Below are 9,305 nucleotides of genomic sequence, written 5' to 3'. Positions count from 1 at the left end.
GGAGATCTTTGTGGATGAGAAGAGAGGGGAGCACAGTAAGGAGATCTTTGTGGGTGAGAAGAGGGGGGAGCACAGTAAGGAGATCTATGTGGGTGAGAAGAGAGGGGAGCACAGTAAGGAGATCTTTGTGGGTGAGAAGAGGGGGGAGCCCAGTAAGGAGATCTTTGTGGGTGAGAAGAGAGGGGAGCACAGTAAGGAGATCTATGTGGATGAGAAGAGAGGAGAGCACAGTAAGGAGATCTATGTGGGTGCTGTTGGGGGGGGGGGGGGGGGGGGGGGGGCTATAAGGTCTGTAAGTGTCCTCCATTAAAAACATCAGGACTTATATACAGTAACACTTGCCCTTGAATCATTCCCTAAAACCCCATCCAGCCTAATTTAACTGAATCATTCCTACAGTCCAAAGGTGAGTGTGTGTGTCTGAGAGGTGAGTGTGTGTGTCTGAGAGGTGAGTGTGTGTGTCTGAGAGGTGAGTGTGTGTCTGAGAGGTGAGTGTGTGTGTCTGAGAGGTGAGTGTGTGTGTCTGAGAGGTGAGTGTGTGTGTCTGAGAGGTGAGTGTGTGTGTCTGAGAGGTGAGTGTGTGTGTCTGAGAGGTGAGTGTGTGTGTCTGAGAGGTGAGTGTGTGTCTGAGAGGTGAGTGTGTGTCTGAGAGGTGCCAAGCAGATTGATATGGTTAACAGCTACCTTTAGCAAAATAATCAACTGTTTTACCTTACAGCTGTTTCTTCACACACACACACTTCCTGTTATGGCAAACAATATTTGCGTAATAACACAGTGGTATTACTGTATAATAAAAATCGAACACCAGTCAGACACACCAGTCAGAATCTAACACCGGTCAGACACACCAGTCAGAATCTAACACCGGTCAGACACACCAGTCAGAATCTAACACCGGTCAGACACACCAGTCAGAATCTAACACCGGTCAGACACACCAGTCAGAATCTAACACCGGTCAGACACACCAGTCAGAATCTAACACCGGTCAGACACACCAGTCAGAATCTAACACCGGTCAGACACACCAGTCAGAATCTAACACCGGTCAGACACACCAGTCAGAATCTAACACCGGTCAGACACACCAGTCAGAATCTAACACCGGTCAGACACACCAGTCAGAATCTAAGACCGGTCAGACACACCAGTCAGAATCTAAGACCGGTCAGACACACCAGTCAGAATCTAACACCGGTCAGACACACCAGTCAGAATCTAACTGATACAATTATAAAGCAGAGTGCCTCCCTGTCAACCTAAGTATCAATTAAGACTGTGGAAGGAGTGTCCAGACAGAGACACAGACAGACAGAGACAGACAGAGACAGACAGACAGAGACAGACAGACAGAGACAGACCTCATCACTGCTGGGGTGGGTGTTAGAAGTAGTTCTGACCATGGCCGCAGGATACCAAAGTATCCCGCCACCAGGCCCACAAAAAAGTAGGACTCAAAATGTACAAGCTGTACAGAAATCATGTGGTTAAAACTGGAGAAAGCAGTAACATTTTGTTGAATCAAATAATCACCCACAGAGTCTTCAAATGTCGTTCTTTTTCACCAACGTGAGTCACCCTATAAAAACTCAGCAGAATATTTAATAACAAAGTCAGAAGATCATCAGGAGGAAGATGACATGGCATAGAGACAACCAGAGGAGGAAGAGGAGGGAGGGAGGGGTACTCGGAGGACGACAGAGGATTAAACGTATGTGACATTTTTTCCTCATGGTTGTGGTCGCAGCGGCGTGTGTGTGTGTGGCAGCAGCAGGGTTGGTTGACCTTCAGGTTCATTCGAATGCGCAGCCTCCTGCATTTGACACCTAACATGGGATGACAAAGCAGTACACAGTAGCTGTACACACAACACTACAGCTGAAAGCCCTGGCCCTGGCTGGGCCTGTCGGCTTTACTTACTGTGGCACGGACTGTTTGTGCGTGTAGCTGATGGTAGGCAGGGGCAGCTGCGGACATTACTTTTGCAAGGCACTGTATTTCATCCCCTTGGATTTCTTCACCATTTTGTTTTAAGTGGGATTAAAAAATGGTTTTGTTTTGTTTGTCAACAATCTAGTCAAAATACTCTGTAATATCAAAGTGGAAGATGTTTTTTTTATTAATAAAAGTGTGATAACTAAAATACAGTGGTTGCAGAAGTATTCAGCCTCTGTTCAGGCTTAAATGAGTTCAGGGGTCACATTTGGCTTAACAAAAGACATGAATGATATGGAGTGATTTTCTTATGACTACCCCTTCCTCTGTCCCACATACAATCAACATCTGTAAGGTCCCTGAGTCAACTATTGAATTTCAAGCACAGATTCACAACTACAAAGACCAGGGAGCTTTGAGAAAGCCTCATCAAGAAGGCCAGTGATTGGTGGATGGGTAACAATAACAAATCAGACATTGAATATATCTTTAAGCACGATCAAGTTAATAATTATGCTGTGGATGATGTATTTAACCACCCAGACACATCAAAGATAGAGTCGTCCTTCTGAACTGAGCTGCAGGACATGAAGGAAACTGCTCAGGGATGTCACCATGAGGCCATTGGTGATTTTAAAACAGTTACAGAGTTCAAAGGCTGTGATGGACGAAGAGTGAGAGTGGATCAACAACATTGTAATGACTCCACAATAATGATTTAAATGACAAGAACAATACAAATATACAGAACACAAATATTTAAAAACAACCATTTTGTATTTCAACAAGGCCCTAAAGTTTTTTTTAAAAGGCAAACACGGAAAAGCAATACACTTGAAAATTGCTGCCCAGCCGTGGTCCCCAACATCTTGACAGAGCTTGAAGAATTATGAAAATAATAATGGGCTAATATTGCACAATCCAGGTGTGGAAAGCTCTTAGAGTCTCGCCCAAGAAGATTCACAGTTGTAATCGCTGTCAAAGGTGTTTCTAAAGTATTGATTCAAGGAGCTGAATACTTATGCAACGACTATATTTTACTTATTTCATTTATAGGTTTTTTTTTACAAAATGTTAAAAATATGTTATTCCACTTTGACATTAGAGTATTTTGGGTGGACTGTTCCAGTTCTTTGGCTGTCCCCCTAGGAGAACACCTTTTAGTTCCAGGTAGAAGCTTTTTGGGTTCCATGTAGAACCCGCTTTGAAGAAACAAAAAGGGTTCTTCAAAGGCTTCTGCTATGGGGACAGCAGAAAAACCCTTTAAGGTTCTAGATAGCATATTTTATTCTAAGGCTGCACCATCGAGTGCCAAGTAATATGAACATCCAAAACATTGCTTTAAAAAATGTTATTTTTTTTTTTTTAAACACTGGTAATGGACAAATCAATTTTGCAACAGAGACAAATACAAGGTTCTTGTTTACTGGCCTTGGCCAACCACTAATAGAGAAATACCAACTCAAACAATACATGCATTTAAACCCACATCTCCAGTACATGTAAGAGGGGAGCTGTGCTTTCAGACCATATTGTGTATTCCATCCAAACCGTATTCATGCCATTTGTAGAGAAGATCCACAGGCGTGACAAAGTACAACACAGACTCAATGGATATTGTGAGGAATGTCAATCTACGCTGCTGATCTCCACCATACAGTCGATAAGAGCACCTCCTCCCAGCTGCCCACTGCACTGAGTCTAGGAAACACTGTCTACACCGATAATTGAGAATTTCAATAAGCATTTTTCTACAGCTGGCCATGCTTTCCAGCTGGCTGCCCCTACCCCGGTCAACAGCCCTGCACCCCCCACAGCAACTTACTCAAGCCTTCCCCATTTCTCCTTCACCCAAATCCAGATAGCCGATGTTCTGAAAGAGCTGCAAAATCTGGACCCCTACAAATCAGCCAGGTTAGACAATCTGGACCCTCTCTTTCTAAAAGTAGGTGCTGAAATTGTTGCAACCCCTATTACTAGCCTGTTCAACGACTCTTTCGTATCGTCTGAGATCCCCAAAGATTGGAAAGCTGCCGCGGTCATCCCCCTCTTCAAAGGGGAAGACACTCTAGACCCAAATTGCTACAGACCTATATCTATCCTACCCTGCCTTTCTAAGGTCTTCGAAAGCCAAGTTAACAAACATACCATTTCGAATCCCACCGTACCTTCTCCGAGCTGGTCATGGGTGGACCTCAGCCACGCTCAAGGTCCTAAACGATATCATAACCGATAAGAGACAATACTGTGCAGCTGTATTCATTGACCTGACCAAGGCTTTCGACTCTGTCAATCACCACATTCTTATCGGCAGACTCGACAGCCTTGGTTTCTCAAATGATTGCCTCACCTGGTTCACCAACTACTTCTCAGACAGAGTTCAGTGTGTGACATCGGAGGGCCTGTTGTCCGGACCTCTGGCAGTCTCTATGGGGGTGCCACAGGGTTCAATTCTCGGGCCAACTCTTTTCTCTGTATACATCAATGATGTCGCTCTTGCTGCTGGTGATTCTCTGATCCACCTCTACGCAGACGACACCATTCTGTATACTTCTGGCCCTTCTTTGGACACTGTGCTAACTAACCTCCAGACAAGCTTCAATGCCATACAAGTCTCCTTCCGTGGCCTCCAACTGCTCTTAAATGCAAGTAAAACTAAATGCATGCTCTTCAACCGATCGCTGCCCACACCTGCCCGCCTGTCCAGCATCACTACTCTGGACGGTTCTGACTTGGTTCTGATATGTGAACAACTACAAATACTTAGGAGTCTGGTTATACTGTAAACTCTCCTTCCAGACTCACAGTAAGCATCTCCAATCCAAAATTAAATCTAGAATCGGTTTTCTATTTTGCAACAAAGCCTCCTTCACTCACGCCGCCAAACATACCCTCGTAAAACTGACTATCCCACCGATCCTCGACTTCGGCGATGTCATCTACAAAATATCTTCCAATACTCTACTCAGCAAACTGGATGCAGTCTATCACAGTGCCATCCGTTTTGTCACCAAAGCCCCATATACTACCCACCACTGCGACCTGTATGCTCTCGTTGGCTGGCCCTAGCTTCATATTTGTTGCCAAACCCACTGGCTCCAGGTCATCTATAAGTATTTGCTAGGTAAAGCCCCGCCTTATCTCAGCTCACTGGTCACCATAGCAGCACCCACCCGTAGCACACGCTCCAGCAGGTATATTTCACTGGTCACCCCCAAAGCCAATTACTCCTTTGGCCACCTTTCCTTACAGTTCTCAGCTGCCAATGACTGGAACGAACTGCAAAAATCACTGAAGCTGGAGTCTTATATCTCCCTCACCAACTTTAAGCACCAGCTGTCAGAGCAGCTCACAGATCACTGCACCTGTACATAGCCCATCTGTAAATAGCCCATCCAACTACCTCATCCTTATACCGTTATTTATTTTGTTCCTTTGCACCCCAGTATCTCTACTTGCACACTCATCTTCTGCACATCTATCACTCCAGTGTTTAATTGCTATATTGTAATTATTTCACCACTATGGCCTATTTATTGCCTTACCTCCCTTATCCTACCTCATTTGCAGACACTGTAAATATACTTTTTTTTAAATTTTCTATTGTATTATTGACTGTATGTTTGTTTATTCCATGTGTAACTCTGTGTTGTTGTTTGTGTCGCACTGCTTTGCTTTATCTTGGCCAGGTCGCAGTTGTAAATGAGAACTTGTTCTCAACTAGCCTACCTGGTTAAATAAAAGGTGAAATAAAATAAATTGTAAAAATTGTATCCATAAACTGCCTCTCTCTCTCTCCAACCCTCTCTATTTTACCCCCCTCCCTCTGTCTCCCTTTTACTCCTCCCTGCCTCTCACCGTCTCTCCATCTTCTCTCACTGTACATTTGGAGTGAACAGCAGAACTCTCTCTGCCAGACTACATTACCCAGCATGCTCCAGTGGGCAATAAGCCCTGGCTGGTGCTATGCCATGCCTAGTGGGCACAGCATGCTTAAACAAACACACTCACATTAACCCCCATTCTCTGATCGCTCATACACAACACCCTACCGGCCCGGTAGCAGGGGGAGGGAGACACAGAGAGAACCGGCCCGGTAGCCGGGGGAGGGAGGTGGAGAGAGAGAGAGAGAACCGGCCCGGTAGCAGGGGGAGGGAGACACAGAGAGAACCGGCCCGGTAGCCGGGGGAGGGAGGTGGAGAGAGAGAGAGAGAACCGGCCCGGTAGCAGGGGGAGGGAGACACAGAGAGAACCGGCCCGGTAGCCGGGGGAGGGAGGTGGAGAGAGAGAGAGAGAACCGGCCCGGTAGCCGGGGGAGGGAGGTGGAGAGAGAGAGAGAGAACCGGCCCGGTAGCAGGGGGAGGGAGACACAGAGAGAACCGGCCCGGTAGCCGGTGGAGAGAGAGAGAGAGAACCGGCCCGGTAGCAGGGGGAGGGAGACACAGAGAGAACCGGACCGGTAGCCGGGGGAGGGAGGTGGAGAGAGAGAGAGAGAACCGGCCCGGTAGCAGGGGGAGGGAGACACAGAGAGAACCGGCCCGGTAGCCGGGGGAGGGAGGTGGAGAGAGAGAGAGAGAACCGGCCCGGTAGCAGGGGGAGGGAGACACAGAGAGAACCGGCCCGGTAGCCCGGGGGAGGGAGGTGGAGAGAGAGAGAACCGGCCCGGTAGCAGGGGGAGGGAGGTGGAGAGAGAGAGAGAGAGAGAACCGGCCCGGTAGCAGGGGGAGGGAGGTGGAGAGAGAGAGAGAGAGAACCGGCCCGGTAGCAGCGGGAGGGAGGTGGAGAGAGAGAGAGAGAGAGAACCGGCCCGGTAGCAGCGGGAGGGAGGTGGAGAGAGAGAGAACTGGCCTGGTAGCAGCGGGAGGGAGGTGGAGAGAGAGAGAACCGGCCTGGTAGCAGCGGGAGGGAGGTGGAGAGAGAGAGAACCGGCCCGGTAGCAGGGGGAGGGAGGTGGAGAGAGAGAGAACCGGCCCGGTAGCAGGGGAGGGAGGTGGAGAGAGAACCGGCCCGGTAGCAGGGGGAGGGAGGTGGAGAGAGAACCGGCCCGGTAGCAGGGGGAGGGAGGTGGAGAGAGAGAGAACCGGCCCGGTAGCAGGGGAAGGGAGGTGGAGAGAGAACCGGCCCGGTAGCAGGGGAAGGGAGGTGGAGAGAGAACCGGCCCGGTAGCAGGGGGAGGGAGGTGGAGAGAGAGCGAGAGAACCGGCCCGGTAGCAGGGGGAGGGAGGTGGAGAGAGAGCGAGAGAACCGGCCCGGTAGCAGGAGGAGGGAGGTGGAGAGAGAGCGAGAGAACCGGCCCGGTAGCAGGAGAGGGAGGTGGAGAGAGAACCGGCCCGGTAGCAGGAGAGGGAGGTGGAGAGAGAACCGGCCCGGTAGCAGGGGAGGGAGGTGGAGAGAGAACCGGCCCGGTAGCAGGGGGAGGGAGATGGAGAGAGAACCGGCCCGGTAGCAGGGGGAGGGAGGTGGAGAGAGAACCGGCCCGGTAGCAGGGGGAGGGAGGTGGAGAGAGAGAGTGAGAGCGAGAGTGTTTCTGGCAGCGTGTTCAGCTTGCCTCAAACTCTCCAATAAAGGCCAGATCCAGACATGTGTTGATGTTAATAAGTCCAAATAAAGATTGAAAAATAAAGATATAAAGATTAAAAACTTCCATTGTCCAGCCAGAGTGAATACATGAAGAACATGTTTCTATCAGCTGACCATGAATAACATCATCTGGTCCCTTCAGCTCTGAACAGATGTTGAACTCACAAAGAATCACACTAATACACTTTACAAAGATCTAGTGGTGTCTCAGAAGGAAAATAAAAGTATTTGGGAGCTCTTTGTGTTCAGACCGGGTTTATGGACTGAAACACGTCCCTGAGAACATGGCTTTGAAACGCATCAAAAGAAGTGAAACTCACGAGTGCTGTCTGTCTTCATTCAGCCATACGTTCATTTATCTTATAGCACACTTAAGATGTAGTCATGGGCTAATTAACACACAGTAGCCTAGTCTCTGGGTTGGTCTTTGTTTGCTGAATGGCCAAGTCTTCATGACCTTGAGCTGCTATGAAAGCCATCAAAAGACCCATCAACACTGCCCATCTCTTCTCAAGCAGAGAGGGCGTCTTCGCTCAATCGTTCATTCAATCAGCTTCATTGAACACCACAGTACCCATAGGCTGAAGATGAGCAGTGTCCTGTATACTGTAGCAGTTGTCCCACAGATAATAATGACTATATGAAACAAAGAAAGAGAGCGGTCCTCTGTGTATTCTAATCCCATCATATAGACCTATTAGATCGGTGTAGTGAGGAAGATGAATCATACGCACGCACGGACCAAGTGTTAGACACACACACGGTACACACTCACACAATCAGCCTCGGTCACTAGAAAGTAGAGGTCGACCGAAACTGCGTGGCAGGCTGACCACCTGTTACTCGAGTGCAGCAAGGAGCCAAGGTAAGTTGCTAGCTAGCATTAAACTTATCTTATAAAAAAACAATCAATCTTAACATAATCACTAGTTAACTACACATGGTTGATAATATTACTAGGTTAACTAGCTTGTCCTGCGTTGCATATAATCAATGTGGTGCCTGTTAATTTATCATTGAATCACTACTTCGCCAAACGGGGGATGATTTAACAAAAGCACAATCGTTGCACGAATGTACATAAGCTTCAATGCCTTTCTTAAAATCAATACACAAAAGTATATATTTTTAAACCTGCATATTTAGTTAAAAGAAATTAATGTTAGCAGGCAATATTAACTAGGGAAATTGTGTCACTTCTCGTGCGTTCATTGCACAGAGTCAGGGGATATGCAACAGTATGGGCAGCCTGGCTCGTTGCGAACTAATTTGCCAGAATTGTACATAATTCTGACATAACATTGAAGGTTGTGCAATGTAACAGCAATAGTTAGACTTAGGGATGCCACCCGTTCGATAAAATACAGAACGGTTCCCTTATTTCACTGAAAGAATAAACGTTTTGTTTTCGAAATGATAGTTTCCGGATTTGACCATATAATGACCAAAGACTCGTATTTCTGTGTTTATTAATTATAATATAAGTCTATGATTTAATATTTGATTGAGCGGAGGTAGGCAGCAGCAGGCTCGTAAGCATTCATTCAAACTTTACTGCATTTGCCAGCAGCTCTTAGCAATACTTGAATCACATCGCTGTTTATGACTTAAAGCCTATCAACTCCTGAGATTAGGCTGGCAATACTAAAGTGCCTATTAGAACATCCAATAGTCAAAGGTATATGAAATACAAATGGTATAGAGAGAAATAGTCAACGTGTCATAATTCCTATAATAACTATAACCTAAAAGTTCTTAACTGGGAATATTGAAGAACTGGGAATATT

The sequence above is a fragment of the Salvelinus namaycush genome, unplaced genomic scaffold (genome assembly GCF_016432855.1).
Source record: "Salvelinus namaycush isolate Seneca unplaced genomic scaffold, SaNama_1.0 Scaffold438, whole genome shotgun sequence".
NCBI lineage: Eukaryota > Metazoa > Chordata > Actinopteri > Salmoniformes > Salmonidae > Salvelinus > Salvelinus namaycush.
The sequence above is the reverse complement of the archived record's forward strand: the minus strand, read 5'-3'. Positions refer to the sequence as shown.